Below are 19,562 nucleotides of genomic sequence, written 5' to 3'. Positions count from 1 at the left end.
AGGCATGGTGTGTAATATATTGGTTAAATCAGCCTCTGTATCATATGACTGGAGGATAGCTAATACAACACTGTGGTTTGTTTGTTTGTTTGTTTGTTTGTTTGTTTGTTTGTTTGTTTTTTGGGTTTTTTTTAAGGCTCCAGAGGCAATCCTATCAATTACAGGCTGGTATGCCTATCTTCAGTACAAGGCAAATTGGTTGAAACTGTAGTAAACAACAGAGTTGTCAGACACATAGATGAGCATGGTTTGTTAGCAAAAAGTCAACACAGCTTTTGTAGAGGGAAATCATGCCTCGCCAATTTTTTAGAATTCTTTGAAGGAGTCAACAAATGTGGATAAGGTGCATCCAGTTGATACAGTGTACTTGGACTTTCAGAAAGCCTTTGGCCAGGTCTACACTATAAACGGATGCTGGTATAACTACATTGCTCAGGGCTGTGAAAACTCCACCCCCCGAGCGACACAGTTAAAGTGACCTAGCCCCATGTGTAGACAGTACTACGGGAGGGCTTCTCCTGCCTACGTAGCTACCACCTCTGGTGGAGGTGATTAACTACGCCAACAGGAGAAGTTCTCCCATCGGCATAGTAGCATCTTCACTGAAGTGCTACAGCACAATTGCACTGCAGCAGTGTTTTCAGTGTAGTCCTTCCCTTTGACAAGGTCCCACACCAAAGGCTCTTAAGCAAAGTAAGCAGGCATGGGATAAGAGGGAAGGTCCTCTCATGAATTACATGAGTTAATCAGTAACTAGTTAAAAGACAGGAAACAAAGAGTAAGAATAAACGGTCAGTTTTCAGAATGGAGAGGTAAATAATGGAGTCCCCCAAAGATGTGTACTGGGACCAGTGCTGTTCAACATATTAATAGATGATCTGGAAAAAAGGGATAAACCGCGAGATGGCAAAGTTTGTAGACAATACAAAATTACTCAAGATAGCTATATCCAAAGCTAATTGCAAAGATTTACAAAGGGATCTTGCAAAATGGCAAATGAAAATCAGCGTTGATAAATGCAAAGCAATGCAGATTGGTAAACATAATCCCAACAACAAATACAAGATGATGGGGTCTAAATTGGCTGTTACCATTCAAGAAAGAGATCTTGGTGTCATTATGAATAAATAGTTCTCTGAATAGTTCATCTGCTCAATGTGCAGTGGCAGTCAAAAAAGCAAACAGAATGTTATGAACCATTAGGAAAGTGAGAGATAATAAGACAGTAAATATCATAATGCTACTATATAAATCCATGGTGCGTTCACACCTTGAATACTGGGTGCAGTTCTGGTCACCCCATTTCAAAAAAGATGTATTTGAATTGGAAAAGGTACAGAGAATGCAACAAAAATAATTAGGTTATGGAACAGCTTCCATATGAGGAGAGATTAAAAAGGGGGAGACTGTTCAGGTTAGAAAAGAGACGACTAAGGGGGGGGATATGATAGAGGTCTATATAAAATCATGAATGGTGTGGAGAAAGTGAATAAGGAAGTGTCATTTACCCCTTCACACAACGCAAGAACCAGGGGTCACCCAATGAAATGAATAGGCAGCAGGTTTAAAACAAACAAAAAGAAATACTTCTCTCACAACGTACAATCAACCTGTAGAACTCATTGCCAGGGATGTTATGAAGGCCAAAAGCATCACTGGGTTCAAAAAAGATGGAAGATAGGTTCATCAATGGCTGTTAGCCAAGATGGGTAAGTCTCTGACTGCCAAGTGCTGGGAGTGGACAACTTGAGATGGATCACTCAATAATTGCTTTGTTCTGTTCAATCCCTCTATAGCACCTGTCACAGGCCGCTGTTGGAAGACAGGATACTGGGTTAGATGGACCACTGGTCTGACCCAGAGTGGTTGTTCTTATGTAAATCCCCATACCAACCTTGTCTTTTTCCTCTTGCCCAGATTGGAGATGATCATCTGTTGTCACATGAAATTTAAGTATGCCCTGTGAGTTGGGTGAAATGCAGTTGCTTGATGATAGACCCAGCCTATACCAGGTATATTGAGGTCTTGTGGGTGAATCAGGGTAAATTAAAGGCATGATTTGAACATTGTGCTGAGAAGGACCCTCAAATTGGTCAATGGGTGATCATTGATGCCTGGTTTCTGTCAGCATGCTGGACCCAGAATGGATGGAAGAAGGAAGGGGAGATGCATTAGGTGCATATATACATGGGGCTTCTTGACTGGTTTGACAAAGTTGTTGGTGGGCAGCGGTGGAAGCTGAAAATTTTAAATTACCTAAAGTGCGAGAAGGCGGGACACACAGTGGCTTCCTGTAAATCAGCTTCTCTTTGCCTTCTGTGAAGAAAGGAACAGAAGTAACTCCCCTGCTCAAGTGTATGAGATTCTCTGGGGATTCTGGCTGGTACATGTACGTTGGAGAGGGAAAAGGGGAATCTCTATAATGTGTCTAGAGCAGACATATTGAAGGGTGAAAATAATAGAATCTAGAGTAGGTATATTGGAGTATGTACAGATTAGACTCACTGGTTCTTAGTTGGAAGGTGAATGAATTAATATGTGGGAGGACAAGACACTATAGTCTCTAGGGCCGCACACTGGCCATCAGGGTAATCTGCTGGCGGGCCGCCAGACAGTTTGTTTAAATTTGCACGACCACCTGCAGCTCCCAGTGGTTGTGGTTCTCCGTTCCTGGCCAATGGGAGCTGCGGGAAGCAGGTCCATGCGCCCGCACCGCTTCCCACAGCTCCCATTGGCCGGGAACAGCGAACCACGGCCACTGGGAGTTGCAGGCGGCTGTGCAAATGTAAACAAACTGTATGTAGCCCGCAAGCGGATTACCCTAACAGGTGTGCAGGCCGCACACCACTGCTCTGGAGTGATACAGAGTGATGCTCTCTCTCTATATATATTGTGTGTGTGTGTGTGTGTGTGTGTGTGTGTGTATATATATACAATGTATCTGTATACATAGATATATATATTGTGCATGCTTGGAAACTACCTACCACTTTGTGGCCAGTCTCAAAATCAAAATGTCATTATTAATAATGTTTTAATTTGTATAAGAATTATGAATAAAGATCTTGTGAGAGTTTTAAAAACCCTAACTGCTAGAAACTCAGGAAATTCACAATGAAACTTTCAAACTTAATTCTATTCCCCCCCCCCCCCCATTTATGCTTTAGGCTAAAGGCCACCTTAAATTGGCCATCTTACTCAATTTCATTTCCTGATTGGGTCACAGAACACCAGGATGTGTATCAACATTTTCTAGGTGAGGCTAGATAAAATATATAATATCTGTAAAACTATAATACAGTCTCTCAGTGAGCTTCCCATCTAAGACTCTTATTCTGTAAACACGTATGTACATGTGAGTAATTTTTGGCATGCCATTAGTTCCATTGGACTAAATGGAATTATTCCTGTTTGCAAATGCTTTTAAGATTGAGTCTTAAGCAATGATAAATTTTCTGTTTGCTTTTTGAATCATCTTAATAGAAGATTATATTCCTGCTATAGATCTCTACTGGATACTTCAAAAAAAAAAAAAAAACCTAGAGAAAGGTTACCATTTTCTCAATTCAATCAATTTTTAGAGTAATTTCTATAGAACACTGTTGCATTTCTATAGAACACTATTTATTTCATCCTTATCCAACAGGATTTTTCTATAAGAGTGTTAGCTTTGCTTTATATTACTGACCTTAACTCTTCCTTTGATTTGTGAGTGTGTGTGTGTGTGTGTGTTATTATAGTGCGGAGGGGAGGGTTTTTGTTTTGTTTTGTCTTGTCATGCTCACCTACTTGAGAAGGGAGTGAACATTGGGGTCCACTGCACAATTCCTATACTTGTGTGGAATTCTATGGATCGCAGCAGGAGTCCATGAGGGCAGATCCCCATATAGGGACTGGCCTCAATAAAGAGTTATAGGACAGGAATATAATTAGTGCCAGTCAACCTGGTTTTATGGAAAATAGGTCTTGTCACACAACCTGATATTTTTGATGCAATTACATGTTTGATAAAGTTCACTGTATTGATATGTTACACTTAGATTTTTGTAAGGCAGTTGCCTTAGTCCCACACAACACTCTGATTAAAGATTTAGCACTAACCAATACCTGTAAAGCACACATTAAATAGATTAGGAACTGGCTAACTGTCCAATCTCAAAAACTGGGAATACCATCGAGTGGGATGTTTCCAGTGGGATCAGGACTAGGTCTGACACCGTTCAATATTTTTATCAATAATCTGGAAGTGAATATATAATGACTGCTGATAAAATGTGTGGATGCACAAAGATTGGTGGGATGGTTAATAACACTGAGGACAGGACAGTCCTACAGAGCAATCTTGAACATCCTCAAATCAAGACTGGATACCTTGAAGATATGCTTTAGTCATATGCAAGTTATTGGGCTAAGTGCAGGGGTAACTGGATGAAATTCTAGGCCCTGTGTTACACAGGAGTTCAGGCTAGGTTATCTAATGGATCCCACTGCCCTTAAAATCTATACATCTATGGGCTTGTAACTTCAGTGAGACTTGTGTTTCATCAGTATTGCTCATGATAATTACAAACTGTGATGGTGGAGCTCACATCTTCCCTTGTGTTCAAGGGATTATATGAACTGGTAGCCTGAGTGAACTGCACATGAGAATGTGTATGCTTTGCCAGCCTAGCCTGTGGAGAGCTTTTCGGCACCCTGAGCCTTAAAGATGGAATTAAAGTTAAGAATACATTGCTTTTTCAAATAACATTCATGAAATTGTAGGTTTTTCCAAAAATATAGGTCAGATTGGTTGTGTGTAGAGATGTAAAATGTAGAAAGATATGCGGAGGCTGCACTGTAAAAAAGTTAATTCTGTTTTGAAGATTCTGTTGGTCTGAAAAAGATTCCCTCTAGTGAAATGTAGAATACCAGTAGAATCAGTGATTTTTTTCTAGTCTGGAATTCATATTCTGAATCTGATTTTTTAGAAATAACCTTTTCATACCTACACAAAATTCAGAATTTCTGCAGAGTGTCATTTTGCAGCTTTGCAAATTTCTGTTCATCCAAGGCAAGTAACTTTTCTAATGGGCTAGCAAAATATTTTTTTTTCATCATCATCCCCTATTACATCCTGCTAAAAACTGGGTGAGTAGATTTTGTTTCTGAGCTCATGCTCTTTTCAATTTTCTTATCAAGTTTGCAAGGCATTTTAGAGTAAGTTGTTATACCTAAAAATTCGAATCCCAGGGGTTGAGGTCATATGACCTAAATTGGCAGCTTTGCTTAATCATTAATGTGACCTAGTCAAGATCAATAATAAGCTGGTTCCTCAGGCTGTGATTCAGGAAAGCAGTTCTACTCAGGACAGCACTTAGGCATATGCTTTATTTTAGGCATGCGCTTAAGTCCCAGTGATTTCCAAGGTTCTTAAACCTGTGCCTAAAGTTGAGCACATGCTTAAGTGCTTTCCTAGATCAGGGCTCCAAAGTAGGGAGGTGGTGGAATCTCCATCCTTAGAGGTTTTTCAGGCCCAGTTTGATAAAGCCCTGGCTGGGATGATTTAGTTGGGGTTGGTCCTGCTTTGAGCCTAGATGACCTCCTCGGGTCTCTTCCAACCCTAATCTTCTATGATTCTATGAGTATACACCCCCTCCCTCAAAGCAGCACTGAAGTTCAGTCTGACTCTTCTAGCTACCCATTTTCATCTGTACTTCTTTTCTCTCCTTGTCATGTTTTCAACACGCATTCACTGCTCCGATTCATCCAAACTAACCTTCTAGAACCCCAGGTTTCAAGCCATACGTTCTTTTTGTCCAGGACAACCTTAGGAACGGACGATGTTCTGTATTTGTATCTTTTTTTGTCTCAGGAGTGGTCCTTTTGTGAGATGTGTGAGATTTTTGATGTCCAAAGAAGTGAAGCTGGATTGCCATTGGGAATATAACAGCCTTCTGAGGTACACTCTCATGAGGAATGCATGGTGGTGTTAAGAGCATGCCATAGAACCCATATCCTGTTACAAATATTCCAAGAATGGGTTTGGTGTATGTATACCATACTGCCATCACAAACCATATCTCAATGAATAATGCTCTCTCTAAGCCCCAGCCAGTGCGCCTCTGTGGAAATTGAATGTGGGAGAGGAAGTGTTATGTCTGCACTTGCATAAAGGATGACGAGTCGTCCTTCAGAGCGCATCTCCGTGGAATGTAACACATAGCATCCATTGGCTGGCTTCACAGGCAAGATTGCCACAGAAAACAGCTATAGGACCAAGACCGTGTATCATCCTGGTTTCTGGATCCTATAAAACATCAGAGATGTTTGGATTGAATAACAAACCCTGCAACCTTTGCGCAAATCTTAAGCCTAAAACAACCCACAACTTTTGTGGGTTTGAAAAAGTAAGGTTAACTTTGCCGGGTTTGAATTTGTATTATGCTTTAAAAACATTTACACAAGCAGCAGCGAAAATGGGTGTACCTCAAGAAAATACTGCTGTCACATTTTTAATACAAGCTAGGAAGCAGTAGAAACAAACCTGCTCACAGGAATTTTCCAGCCCAGTTTCCAGATAGAGCCAAATCTCCATTTATCCATACAAAACCATCTAAATTTGACCCATCACTAGCACACAGTTTAGGCCTACACTAGCCTAAGATCACAACCCTAGTATTGTTTGCATGCAAGGATTTAATAGAAATCAATCCAGGATCTGCAAAACTTGCCCTCAGTTTAATACAGTCTCCCTTTTAAATAATTTTAGGTAGAGGTGGGTGAAAACTGGTGAAAGATTTTGGTGATTTTTTTTCTAAATGTTCTGTGAAAAGAGATGAAGATGAAGATTTGAATTTTTGGAAAATGGTGACAAGCTCTACTACTAGGTGTAATTCAGCCTTTGCTGGCTGGAGCTACTGTGCTTTACTTCAGGGATGTAATGGCTAAACCTGATGGACGCAGAGGAATGCCTATAGTGAGACAAGAACATAAGAACGGCCATACTGGATCAGACCAAAGGTCCATCTAGCCCAGTATCCTGTCTTCCGACAGTGGCCACTACCAGGTGCCCCAGAAGGAACGAACAGAACAGGCAATCATCAAGTGATCCATCCCCTGTCACCCATTCCCAGCTTCTGGCAAACAGAGGCTAGGGACACCATTCCTGCCCATCCTGGCAAATAGCCATTGATGGACCTATCCTCCGTGAATTTATCTAGTTCTTTTTTGAACCCTGTTATGGTCTTGGTCTTCACAACATCCTCTGGCAAGGAGTTTCACAGGTGGACTGTGCATTGTGTGAAGAAATATTTCCTTTTGTTTGTTTTAAACATGATGCCTATTAATTTCAAGGCTGGGGCAAGTTATGGTGCAACAGCACCCTGTCAATCCTGACCTGCAGCACCCTACCTCTTCCAGGGTTAGTTCTGTCTGGGGCAGAGACCATCCATCGTATCAAATCTTGTGCTGGTTTTGTAGGCACAGCCTGATTTGCAATCAGAGCAAATTAGCAAGGTTTATTGACCAAGTCCAGGCACAGTGCAGACACCAGCACGACAGAGAAGTTTTCACTTTGGTGTATCTGGACTAGAGCTCTAATTCAGGAAAGCACGTAACCACATGCTCAATAAATAATGATAATAATAATACCTACCTCTTAAGCCTGTAAGTATAGTGCTTTTCATCCGTAGATCTTAAAGCACTTTACAAAGGAGACCTGCACCATTTTCACCATTTTATAGAGAAGGAAACTGAGGCACAGGGAGGGAAGTGACATGCCCAAGGTCACCCAGCAAACCCATGGCAGAGCTAGGAATTAAACCCAAGTCATCTACATCCTTGTTTAGGATAGCAGTTAAGCACAGGCTTAGCTTAAGTCTTGTTGACTACAATGGAAGTTAAGCACATGTTTAAGTGTTGTTCCAAACAGGGTTGTTTTTCAGAATTGAGATATAGGAATAGTGCGACCCCGATCTATCACTGATGCAGGCCAGAGTTTTCCTAGTGTAGAAAAGTTATTTGTGTTGACAAAGCCAAGTTATCAAAATAATTTGTCTTCCAAGGCTGAACCCCAGCTTAAATGGTTTAGTGGCAGTGAAATGAGCATGACCTTTTGGCAATAACACAGTGGCCATATACAGTTCTTGTTGCACAGATGCTTTTTGTTACTTAGCTGACTTACAGTGGGGTTCAGTGCTGGAGACAAGTGAGGAGTTCTCCCTCCCCTCCAATAAAAACAAACTCTCTGCAGTGCAAAAAGCAAACAATCAATCGGGCTGGGGAGGCTGGTTTTGGAGGCAGCCAGGTCTAGTCTATTAGCTGTGAAGCTGAGGATGTTGCATGTAACCAGCATTCTGATGTGTTTACACAGATGATTTTAATTTGAGCGCTCTGTTGCGTGCCAAGTTCGTTTATCAGGATCCTCGGAGAACAGTTAGGTGGGTGGAGTTGAGCATACCTAGGAGGTCTAATAATAGCGCAGCTGCCAATTCGCAGAGGGTTTAGGCCAGAGGAGGTGGGTATGGAGCCGGAGGTGTGAAGTTAAAAAGTCCCCAAGTTTCATGTTTATGGTGTTTGTATACAGATGCTTCCAGACCCATCAGGGACACTATATTACTAAGTTATCAACCCCTGTGCTTCAGTTGTGTTCATTTTCTATACAGTGGTGTATATGCTTTATGTAAAATAAAGCACTGACGTCTGTATAAGGAATGGCTATGCATTCAGAGGCAAGAGGTTAAACTCCAGGAGAGAGATTAAAAGCAAGGTTGCCATGTCATTTATTGTTAGAGAAGGAACAATTTAGCAACTTTCATGCCTTCTGCAGAAAGCCACACAGCTGCCATCTCTTTATGACAGCAGCGAGAGCGATTGTAGAGCGCAGATTACTTGGGAGTGGACAGTACAAAAAAGTTATCATCAGATTAAACCAACTGAGTGCCATCGGCTGTAAGGTAGATGTATCCAGTTACCAGCCACCTTAATTAAATTATCTGCTGCACAATATCCCAAAAGGAAATGTTTTTGACTATATACACACCGTTGTCATTAGTATTTATCATTACAGTAGCACCAAGGAACCTGTATCAGAATAGGGAATCCATTGTACTGTGTGTTGTATATGGGGCCTGATCCAAAGATTCATTAGGTTTTGGATCCAGCCCTTTATTACCAGTATAGCCATTGTAAATGTAGGGGGTCATTGGCAGCTAAGATATCACTACAGCAAAGGGAACTGAATTCTTCATTGCAGTCCATTGGCTTTGCCACAGAACTGCTGAGTAAGTTGTGTTGGCAAATGGAGACTTTTTAATGGCAACTTTATGTGCGTGTGTAACATGTGGGGGTTAATCCTTGGTCTCGATGCTTTATGATCATTGGATGAAAGGTGCTGTATAAGTACAAGCTAGTATATTACAGTCATTACTAATAATAAATAAACCCATACTTTGTGGCTAAAATAGAGGACAAATTCACTTTCCAGTTCTTTAACCTCTGCCTTTGATTAATGGTAAATTCACTCTTTCTTAAAAGGTTTTGCTCACACTCCATCAAATTTAGCAAGGTAAGTATCTTCCTTAAACAGTACAGAGTAATTTCCATTAGCGTGTACGTGTAGTTTAAACAAACTTTCTAAGAGGTTATCAGCACATAAGATCTTTAAGAAATATACGTGTCATGAAACTGACAAGAAAAAGAAAAATTTTAGCCTCTTGGCACTAGCTACGGGACCTTCCTGCTGCTGAGTGCTGATTCACAAAGCATCAGATTTAGACCCCATTTCAGTGCCAGATACTTCAAGCACGTGCTCAAAGTTAGGACACAGGTACCTTGCTGAATCGGGGCCTCAGGAGCTCCTGACCTCTGAAAGCTGAGGATTAAATGGACTCCTCTGTTAGTGAACTATGTTCTCTACTTTGTCCGTGGCATGCGATGTATGCTTTTCGCATGTTGGGTGGCTCAGCATTTTAAATTAGATAAATATGGCTACTGGACATGAAAACTACAGATACACTATTCTGTTAACTCCCCAAACTGCAGACAGAATGGAGAAGGAATCATTCTGCCATCGAGAGTTTTCGCTTAACCCTACTTGAAGTGAAGGCTCTTTATATGCCATGCAATTTGCTTAAAATAATTTATGATTCAGATTGATAAATTAATTTCTATATTAATGATGATTTTCCTGGACATTTTAAAACACTGCAGTGATTCATGGTTAAGTTGGATAGATGTCCTCTCTTCTTATCTTAAGATTGGGCCAGTACTGGGAGAGGAAGGATGCAGAGCAGTGATGAGTTCTTGGGACCCCTTTGTTAACATTTTGCCACCAAACTGACGGTAGAGTTGGGGCCATTTCTGTGCCGCTGATGGAGTCTCCCCTTCTCTTGATTCTGCTAAATGATCCCAGCCTGAGATGATATATCCCCAGGGCCCACAAAAACACTTCTAAAGAGCCAAGTTATTGCCTTTGGAATGGACCAAATTGCACCAAATGGCAGGTATTTCCCCTGGGAATGATCCCTCCAGGCAACATTACAGGGTCTTTGTCACCCCACCCTATTGTCTAGTTATACAAGCTGGACACTGTGCTAGATTCAGTATCGTTTTCAGGAGCAAAGCATAAACACCTCCAGCATCTACCCCTACATATCAGTTTATTTGCCAAGTGGTGCCACATCCATCCTTACCTAGAGTAAAAAAAAAAATGAAGATGTTCCCCAGGTTCGCTCCCATCCTCCCTAACAGCACATGCCCCTGGGCACACTAAACAGAACTCAAGTTTGCCTGAGGGTTTCACAATGTCGACCACAGCTTTTCCGTCATTTCAAATAGGCCATGGTCAGCATGCTGGGAGCCAGCTATTGCCCCCAAAAGATTTATGTATGGCCAGCCGACACAGTCCTGAACGTGACTTTCCCTTATCTCCAGTGACTGAAAAGCCATTGCCAACATATTAGTTAACCGAACTCCTGAAGATCATCTTCTAACTCAGTTGTAATTTTCTAGTGACGAGAAATATGGCGTGAGACCTTTGCCAGATTGGTCTGACACGGCCGGATTATGTTAACCCTCGAGGCATGCTGCATGGTTTACAGGATTTCGCTCATGCTTTAGCTAAGGATGACACCTTGAATGGATGAGTTTTACTTAAGGGCTAGATGGATTTTTTTTTGTAATATGTTGACTTCTCGGTGGTTTTATTTTTGTTAGTCGATGTTAGGGTGACCAGATGATAACTTCAAAATATCGGGACCGCTGCAGGGGGAGCTCCTTTTCAATTGTTATACTCACCGCATCCAGGTCTTCGGCGGTATTTCAGCGGTGGGTAATAAATATTGCTGCCAAAGAAAGAAGTACCCGCCGCCGAAATGCCACCGAAGACCGTCAGCGACTGAAGGACCTGTCACCGAGGACACGGCTGTGCCAGGTGAGCGTCTCTGTCTCTCCCCCTGCCTCTCACCGCCGCCTAAGCAGAAAAAACCCCAAATAAATAAAAACAGGCCGCTGCGCCCGAAACAAAATATTGGGACAAATGGCGTCCTGATCGTGCTTCAGTCAGGACACCGGACAAACTGCTCAATATCGGGACAGTCCCGATTTTATCGGGACATCTGGTCACCCTAGTCGATGTTCTGTGATTTCTGGGCATCCTTTTGATCGGTCAAAAATTAAATACAAATACATTTGTATTTTTTGCTCTCACTCCCAAACTTTGCCTTGTGGTCTTGATCACTCAGTGGCTTGGTGGCAAAGGGTGCTTCTGCAATCCATTCTCAGAAGTTTCAAGGCAACTTTAGTAATGGGGTCATGCTAACATGGGTTATACATCCCACGCTACGTTTTCAGAGAAGCTGAACTCCCACATAGAGCTGAATGAAATGGCCAGATTTTCAACAGCACTCAGCACCCAGAAGTGTTCATGTGTTCTCATTCATTTATGTGGTCCATTGAAAATCTTGTTCCCCCACCTTCAGTACTACTTTCTATGCATTTTTCCTCCTTTGCCACTTTAGTGCACACCGGGGGGAGAGGGGATGACCACAACTGAAACATTTAAGAATTTTCTTAGGAAAAACTTTCAACCCATCATCAGTGCCTTGTTGTTCTTCTTGTAACTTCTCTTTGAAAGCAGGATTTTAATTGTGAGCTGGAAACAGTGCAAACGGAGACAAAACGAGCAAGAACCTCCATTTGCCCAGGCTGAAAAGAGGATTTGAATTCCAGGGGAATCCTGGGTGTGGTTTTTCTGTTGACACTGTGAGGTGTAAAACTGCAAAGGCTTAACCAGTGCAAACTTCCCTAATGGTTCAGCTTGAAAATCAAGTAGGAATGAGCCCTTCTGATGAGCATAAAATTATACTGGCAGCATAATGATAATGAATGATGATGATAAAATAGCTTTGCTCTTTGCCCAATCTCACTCATGGCTGAGTCATTCATTAAGGGCCTGCTCCAAAGCCCACTGAAGGCAGTGGGAGTCTTTCCATTGCAGGCTGTAATAGAGTCCTCGGTGGGTTAGGTAGCCGAATGGTTAACACACTTAGCACCCAATCACCCAGTGGGTAGGTCTCACAGTCCAGGCCCTCTTTTACTCAGAGGTAGGCAGGTGGCTTGGGTCCCCACTGCAGTAAGGGAAATGGTAGGGGAACCCAGGCCCGCCCATTCCACCCTGCTTTGACCCAGGGCCTTAGGAGGTGCCCTTTGGGTTACCCTCCCTGGGTCATTTCCTACCACCTGCCCTTCTCCCTCGGCTTCCAGTCCAATAGAAGGTGAAAAGAAATAGAAAAGACAACCAGATTATTAGCCCTAACCAGGATCAGCATACAGGCCTATTTCCACGGGGAGGCTTCTCCGGCACCCTTGTCAGGAGTCTTCAGGGTTGGTCTGTCCTTCTCTCCTTTTCTGAGCTGGGTTGCTCCCTTTTCAGCCCTCGCTCCAGTTGGTGCATGCTCCACAGGACTGGAAGGGTGGGTCTACCTGGGCCCAGTACTGTCCTTTAACCCTCTCTGGCTCAGTGTGAGGTGTGTGCATCCCATCACACAGGTCCTTATTGTACATTTTAGGTTGGAGAAAGAACTGAGTATATTTGGTAGGGTGGGCAGCAGGTTCTGATAAGACATGAACCAACACTAGGTGCTAGGAAAGTTTTGATTGTTATAAAAAACTGGGAGGGGTTTTGTGACTGTGTCTCAGTTGGTAAATATAAGAGACATTTCAACATGTGTTAAAGTGAAGTGGCTGAGTCCTTGCTGCTGTGTGGAATACAGTAAAGACTCTCAGTCAAATCCTTTTCTCATTCCATGCCTTTAATGTCAAGCACATCACATTCTGGAAAGTGATTAGATGTGGCCTTTACTATTGACCTGCTGCTTCACGGCTACATGTTAGCGTTTCACAAGCCAGTCGTGCAAACTGAAATTCTTTTTTAAACTATATATTTAAAAAGCTGTTTAAGATCGTCCATCATAAACAGTATAATGGTATGTTTACTTGCAGTTATATTATTCAGCCACCAGATGTCTGTGCACTGTATAGAATTCCAGACTGCGCATAAGCTTTGGTAAACATGAGCAACCAAGCTGGAATTCAAGTTGTGTGGAAGCCTATCTGTCTGCAGTTTTTTTTCCTTAGGAAGCACCTCCTGTTTAAAAAGGTCTATAATTTCAGATAGCATGACATGGGGTGAAAAGTATGCCTGTGAGAGACTAAGTATTCATGACTACAGAGCAAACCGAATACATGCATATGTGTTCATCCAGGTTTTCATAATGACACCCATTACTTCAGTATCTGAGTGGTTCCCAAGAGATGATCATTCAAATCACAATAGGAAAGTGGTCTAATTTCCCTCCCTATCTTTTCTTGAGATAGTCATGGATATGTAGCTTATATATATTCATTCTTATCTCTCTTTCTACTTTTCTTTTTTTCTCTCTCTCCCTTCTTGCCTTCCCCCCTCCTCATCTTCTTCCTTCTCTCTTCTTTCTTGCTGATTTTAGTTTCAGCTGTAGGAAAGCTACATCAAAGAAATGCCTTTGTTCTAAAGGCCATGAGATTTGTGGCCAAAGCCTTTTTAATGTATAAACACATTTTGAAAGTAACCTGAAAGAGTTTGACCTGCCAAGACTTGAGTTCAGGGCTCTGTATTTCTCCTGGAAAAGTTAATGTCATCACAAATACCAAAAGGAGAGCATGGAGCTGCCTTCCTGACTAGATCTTAGATTCATAGATTAATACACCAGAAGGGACCTCTGGGATCATTTAGTCCGCCCCCTTGTATACCACAGGCCATAGGATTCCCCTGAATTAATTCCTGTTTGAAATTCCTTTGGTATTTGCATTGCCACTAATTCTTACAACAACAAATAAAAAAGATGAGAGATTGAATCTCATTTCAGTGTACTTGTATTTGTTCATAATTTTAAGGCTAGACAGTACATGTATTTGGTCCATGATCTAGGATTGCAATCAGTTTTTGTATTTATTTAAAAAGTAGTTCAATTCCCCTTAAAAGAAAATAATTTTGGGTAGTCAGGAAATGGTTTGATCTTTTAAAACATTAAAGGGCATTTATTCTCTGAAAAGAGACTGTAAAAAGGATATCATGGGGTTCCAGGTTTATTGTCTTTCACTGGTTTCCAAAGTAAATCTGCTCAATTTACAAGCTCTAAAAAAGGTTTTTTTCATAGCTATGAAGATCATCTAGTCTGACCTCCGGAATAACACAGGCCTCACCCAGTAAAGTCTGAATCAGGCTCGTTATTTCTGTCTGACTGTAGCACATCTTTAAGAAAGGGTGAATGGGTAATGATCAATATTTCGTTTTATCCCCCTCATTCAGTGTGTGTGTCCCATGTCTTGTTAAATGCACATCATAGAATCATAGAAGATTAGGGTTGGAAGAGGCCTCAGGAGGTATCTAGTCCACATCATCCAAACCCTCCCCTGAACACAAAATTATTAATTTCCTTCTGCGTGTTTCTATGGTTCTTTCACCATAGGATCCGAGTGCTTCACAAACCTCAATGAATTTATCTTCACATACATTCCAGTGAGATGAGTGGGTATTATTCCCATTTTATACCTGGGAAACTGAAGCTCAGCAAACCTGGGGCCAAAATTGTCAGAAGCATCCACTAATTTTGGGTGTCCAACATGAGCTCCCTAGGGCCCTGGGTTTTCAGAGCACTGCTCTTTACGCAGCATTTGCTATGTTCAAAGCACAGCTCCCATTGACTTCAGTTGCAGTTTTGAGTGCTTAGCACATCTACAGATCTGGCGCTTAGCTATTTTGAAGTGAGAAGGAAAAAAGTGAGGAGCGAGCCAGGTCTTCCACCCCTGTTAGCAACACCGGCATCTGTTTAGCCAGAAACTCACATTTTTAAAGAAGCAGCTTCACCCTTGTTGACAAGTGGAGCTGAAAGGTTAGGAGGAAAAGGTTTATAAAGTCTAACAAGCTTTGCGAACCCTCAAAACAGATTGCTCATTGCATAAACCTTTGAACTCCCCCAGGTTCAGCTGTCCCTTTTCTCAAATGACCTCCTCTGGTGGTGCTCCAGATACTGCTGATCGGCAGCAGGAATGATCTCCTCCTGCTCTCCTTGGCCCTGGTCCTGCATCCAGATCCACTAGCATGGACTTCTGCACCATTGCAGAGCCCAGTTAGCTTTGCAAACTCTTAGAGAAACTAAATCCCTGTTGTGGCTGCTCAAGCATTCACAGAAGTACTGTAGCTGGGAGAAGGTTAGATCATTTTATAGGCAAGAAATCAAGCACTTTTCTGAGGTTGATAAACCTCTAGTTTTGCAAGCTGCATTGTGAACTACAAGCTGCACGTAGTAATGAGGGGCAAATCGCACCACTGTGTCCTTTAAATCACTGATCTCAGCAATGTGCTCAGAAAGGAAAGGTCTTTGTATTAAAAATAATCAATAACTTTCAGTTTGGTTTTCTCCTCCTCCTGACTAATGAAACAGGAAAGGAAGGAAACAATCAAAAGGTTGGATTGGCTGTCGGAGATCGGTTGGTCAAGTCACTCTGAGAGGGTGATGTGACCTGTTGGACAGAGCAAAGGAGCAGAAAGGAGGAACGCCTAAGTGGTACACTGGCACTACCACAAAATCATTCTGGGGCCTTAGTCAAGTCACTTAAATGTTGTCTGTCTCCTCATCTGTAAAATGGGGATAGGTTTCCTACCAAACAGGCGTGTCGTGATTAGTGAAGACTGGTTAGTTCATGTTTGCACGATGCTGTGAAGATGCAAAGTGCTATATAAATGCTACTATTATTCTGCCGGATACTCAGCACTTAGAGCAAGGGAAAGGAAGGCCCATTAAGCACATGGTGAATAATTTCATGGGGTTTTTTTTTTCTGGTTTGGCAATAGGAGAGGTTCTTTAGTATATCTCTATTGTTCATTATTTAGAGTAGCGCAGCTGAGATCTGGGCACTGTGTGAATTCACATATTGAGTGACAGTCCCCATCTCAATGGAGAAGAGGGTGACATGTGAAACATACACAGAACGGTGAAGCAGTTTGCCCAAGGACACACAGCGGGTGAGCCAAGATTAGAAGGTAGGTCTCCTGACTCCCACCCAGCACCCTGCCCACTAGACCACACTACCACCTTGTTTTTAGCCTTCGTTCTCTCTCCCCTCAATGACTGTATGATATCTGCCCACTGTACTCTTGCCAAGTGCGCCAATCCTGCATCAAGAAGCACTAAAATGCCCCCTCGCCCCATCATGTAGAGCCTTGCTAATCTGCATTTTGTTTTCTTGCCCCTAAAATAACCAACCCTCTCTCAATTAGAGCTCTTCAAAAAATGCTTGAGCCATCTCAACAAGGGTTTGTTTTCTGTAGCACTTTCAAAATGTTTTCATTGTTTGAGCGTGGAGAAAGACAGACGGGCTAATGAACCAATTGCTGGCTCACCCAGAATGCTGTGTTTCAGTGCTGCTGCAAATATTCTGTTTGAAGAGTACAGCCTGTGTAATCGATTCATTAACGTGTGTCCTTCTACTTCTTTTCTGCATGCATGCTTAGGTCAATACTAGCAACTCTACCAATAAAAGTCGCTCAGAAAGAGATCTTTGAGAAGGGTTTACAGCTTGGATTTGTGCGGGATGCCTGCATGCTGATTCAGATCCATAGACATCGGAAGCAGTGGAATGGAGTGGGATCAGCTCCTGCGTGCGCTGATTTTCATCCGAATGTTGTTAGTGCTATCCTGTTCTATTTTGCAGGGTGTAGGTGGATTCCATTATTCTCCTCACAAAGAGAAACAGAAAAGTGTGTGTGTGTTTAAATGGCACTTGGGAGTTCACACCCAATTTATGGACTATTTAGCTTGGCATTGTCCATATTAATGTTATATTTTTTGTAATTCTCTCGGACTAAGATGTGAAGTGACATTCTTGTCTGGTTTCCAATCTGGCAAGGTCGGGCGAGGAAACAAACGAGCTTGAAAATTCCTTTTTGCAGATCCCAGAGCCAGGCTTATATCTGATTTCTCTCCCCTTGCTCTAGCTCACTTCCTGGGCTCCTCCAGCAGTACTCCCCTGATCAGTAACAGCACTCAAGAAGAAATGCCCTTGTGCAGGGGGTGTCGAGAAGGGATGCATGCACAACGATGCTTGAAACCAGGGTACAGAATTGCCCCAGCCCGCCTTTGAGATCAGATTACAGGGCATGTAACTTCTTTCATGTGACAGGTATTCTTGAAAATCATATAACTGGAATGGCTAATTTTCCACTTTAATTTCAAGCCAGGATTTTAGACAGAAGGTAGGAAACTTTGAGAGAACTTTTTAAAAGGAACAGGACTTCCCGCGGAAAGCAGAAGGGACGAGGGGATTAGTGCCAGTTTCCCAGCATGCCTCTTAGAAGGCAGAGAGTCTGTTCCATTGTTGCCAGTCGTCAAGAATGTCAGCCAGCCACTTGCTCAGCAGAGATGCATCCTCAGTCCAAGCAATGTGAGCCAGAATGGGCAAAAATTCATATTTTTGCTGGTATCGCTCCCTTTTCCAAATACCAGACCACCACTCAATCTGGAGCTGCACGGAGTATAATTTAGGGCTGAATTTATCCCAACAATATTAATTAAAGATGCATCAGAAGAGAGAAATAACAGTAAAAATATGATTTTTGCCCATAGCTCCTTCTGTTAGTGGGAAGCTGGATGTAATTCCTAAGAGGCTGATGGCTAATATTCTTGCTCAGCAGAGTTGTTGGGATCCACTAGGCATAGCTACCAGGTAACTCGGGAGAGTGGAAAGCCAAAGTGTCGATGAAACTCTTTTGCTCTGGGCCTATCTGAAACCCCCAGACTCCATCTTGTGAACTTTCATCTACTTCTGTGCTAACTGCTTACATGTTAAAGCAGAAATGTATTGGTCAGCGTTTCTGGTAGATGGCTGCAGTTTCACTCACACTAGCAGAAATAATAAAGATAAGGAGGAGGGAACAGAGAGAAATAGTTAGTTTGCAGCCGCTTTCCCATATATCCCCAAGGTATTTAGTGCAAAGGGTCAAGGGATGTACCTTGTTCTCCCTTCAAAATGATAAATGTATCTGCAATAGATGTCTCTTGTATCCCCCCTCCCCAAAATAATATATGTATCCTGTGTAACCTATTATCTATCGGTCAGCATAATGACGTAAAAAGGATGAGAACTGAGTTGTTTGTTACTGGTTATAAAAAGGGCCTATGTTGCCCATGTAAGGTGTGTCTCTTCTGGCATAAGTCGAGGAGCACCCTCTCAGCTGACTGACAAATAAAGGACCTGGTACCCGTCTTCTTGTCTCTCCGTGCCTCCTTGGTGTAATTAGGTAAGCTCCGGGGGGAAACGGGCCCTATTTGGCCAACAGAGAGGTTGTGCTGGCAACCTAACCACTTTACTCTGCTTCCTTCTATGGGCTCTGTGTGTTAAACAAATATTTCAATATCTTTTCCCTCTTTAATGAGGTTGCCCAGGATGTAATTCAGAGCTGAAGTTTGAGCCCACTGGTCCATATTCAGCTGTTGAATGCTATTGTCAAACAATTTTGGATTCTGTGGTTAGGATTCTCTGCTCTGTTCGCGTCTCTTTTCCTGTATCCTGGCTGGCTTTGAGACAGACACTAGGTTCATGCTCCTGTGGGTTGGACATCTGGATGCTAGTTATTCACTTAAAAAGACTTGGTTTTTATATGCTATATTCTCACTATGCTCAGAACAGATTTCTCATTACACGTCTAGGACCAAACTAGTAAGAATTGCAGTGTGTGGTTAATATCACTTTGTTCAGCATGTGGCTTTTCTGTCCTCCCTTAGCCTTCAATACAAAACTTCAGTATGAAATGCATGTTATCAGACAGATTTTCAGAAGAGATCGGCACCCTTTGTGCTGAGCTCTTTTGAAAATCTGACCTTTTATTTAGGTACTTAAACGGGAGCGAGGCTATTGAAGATGTGACCCGAGTTGTGGTTGTTGAGCACTTTATTTATGGGGCAGACTTCATTGAACCTAATCTCCATGGTAACTCTGAAACATGCTTCAACAGCTCTGCCTCAAAAAATGACAACTTTCCCTGG

General features: G+C 42.3%; 1 protein-coding gene and 1 long non-coding RNA gene across 3 annotated transcripts in view; both read left to right on the top strand.

The window, feature by feature from the left end:
- Positions 1–19,562, top strand: part of LOC117878784 (paralemmin-2-like) — a 171,731-nt gene that overhangs the window by 4,702 nt on the left and 147,467 nt on the right. The window lies entirely within an intron of this gene.
- LOC117878785 lies at positions 12,686–18,783 on the top strand. Its single transcript, XR_004646085.1, has 2 exons — positions 12,686–14,790; positions 17,033–18,783. It is a non-coding gene; the product is annotated as an uncharacterized LOC117878785 (long non-coding RNA).

This window comes from Trachemys scripta, chromosome 6, assembly GCF_013100865.1.
Source record: "Trachemys scripta elegans isolate TJP31775 chromosome 6, CAS_Tse_1.0, whole genome shotgun sequence".
Taxonomy (NCBI): Eukaryota; Metazoa; Chordata; order Testudines; family Emydidae; genus Trachemys; species Trachemys scripta.
The sequence above is the reverse complement of the archived record's forward strand: the minus strand, read 5'-3'. Positions and strand labels throughout refer to the sequence as shown.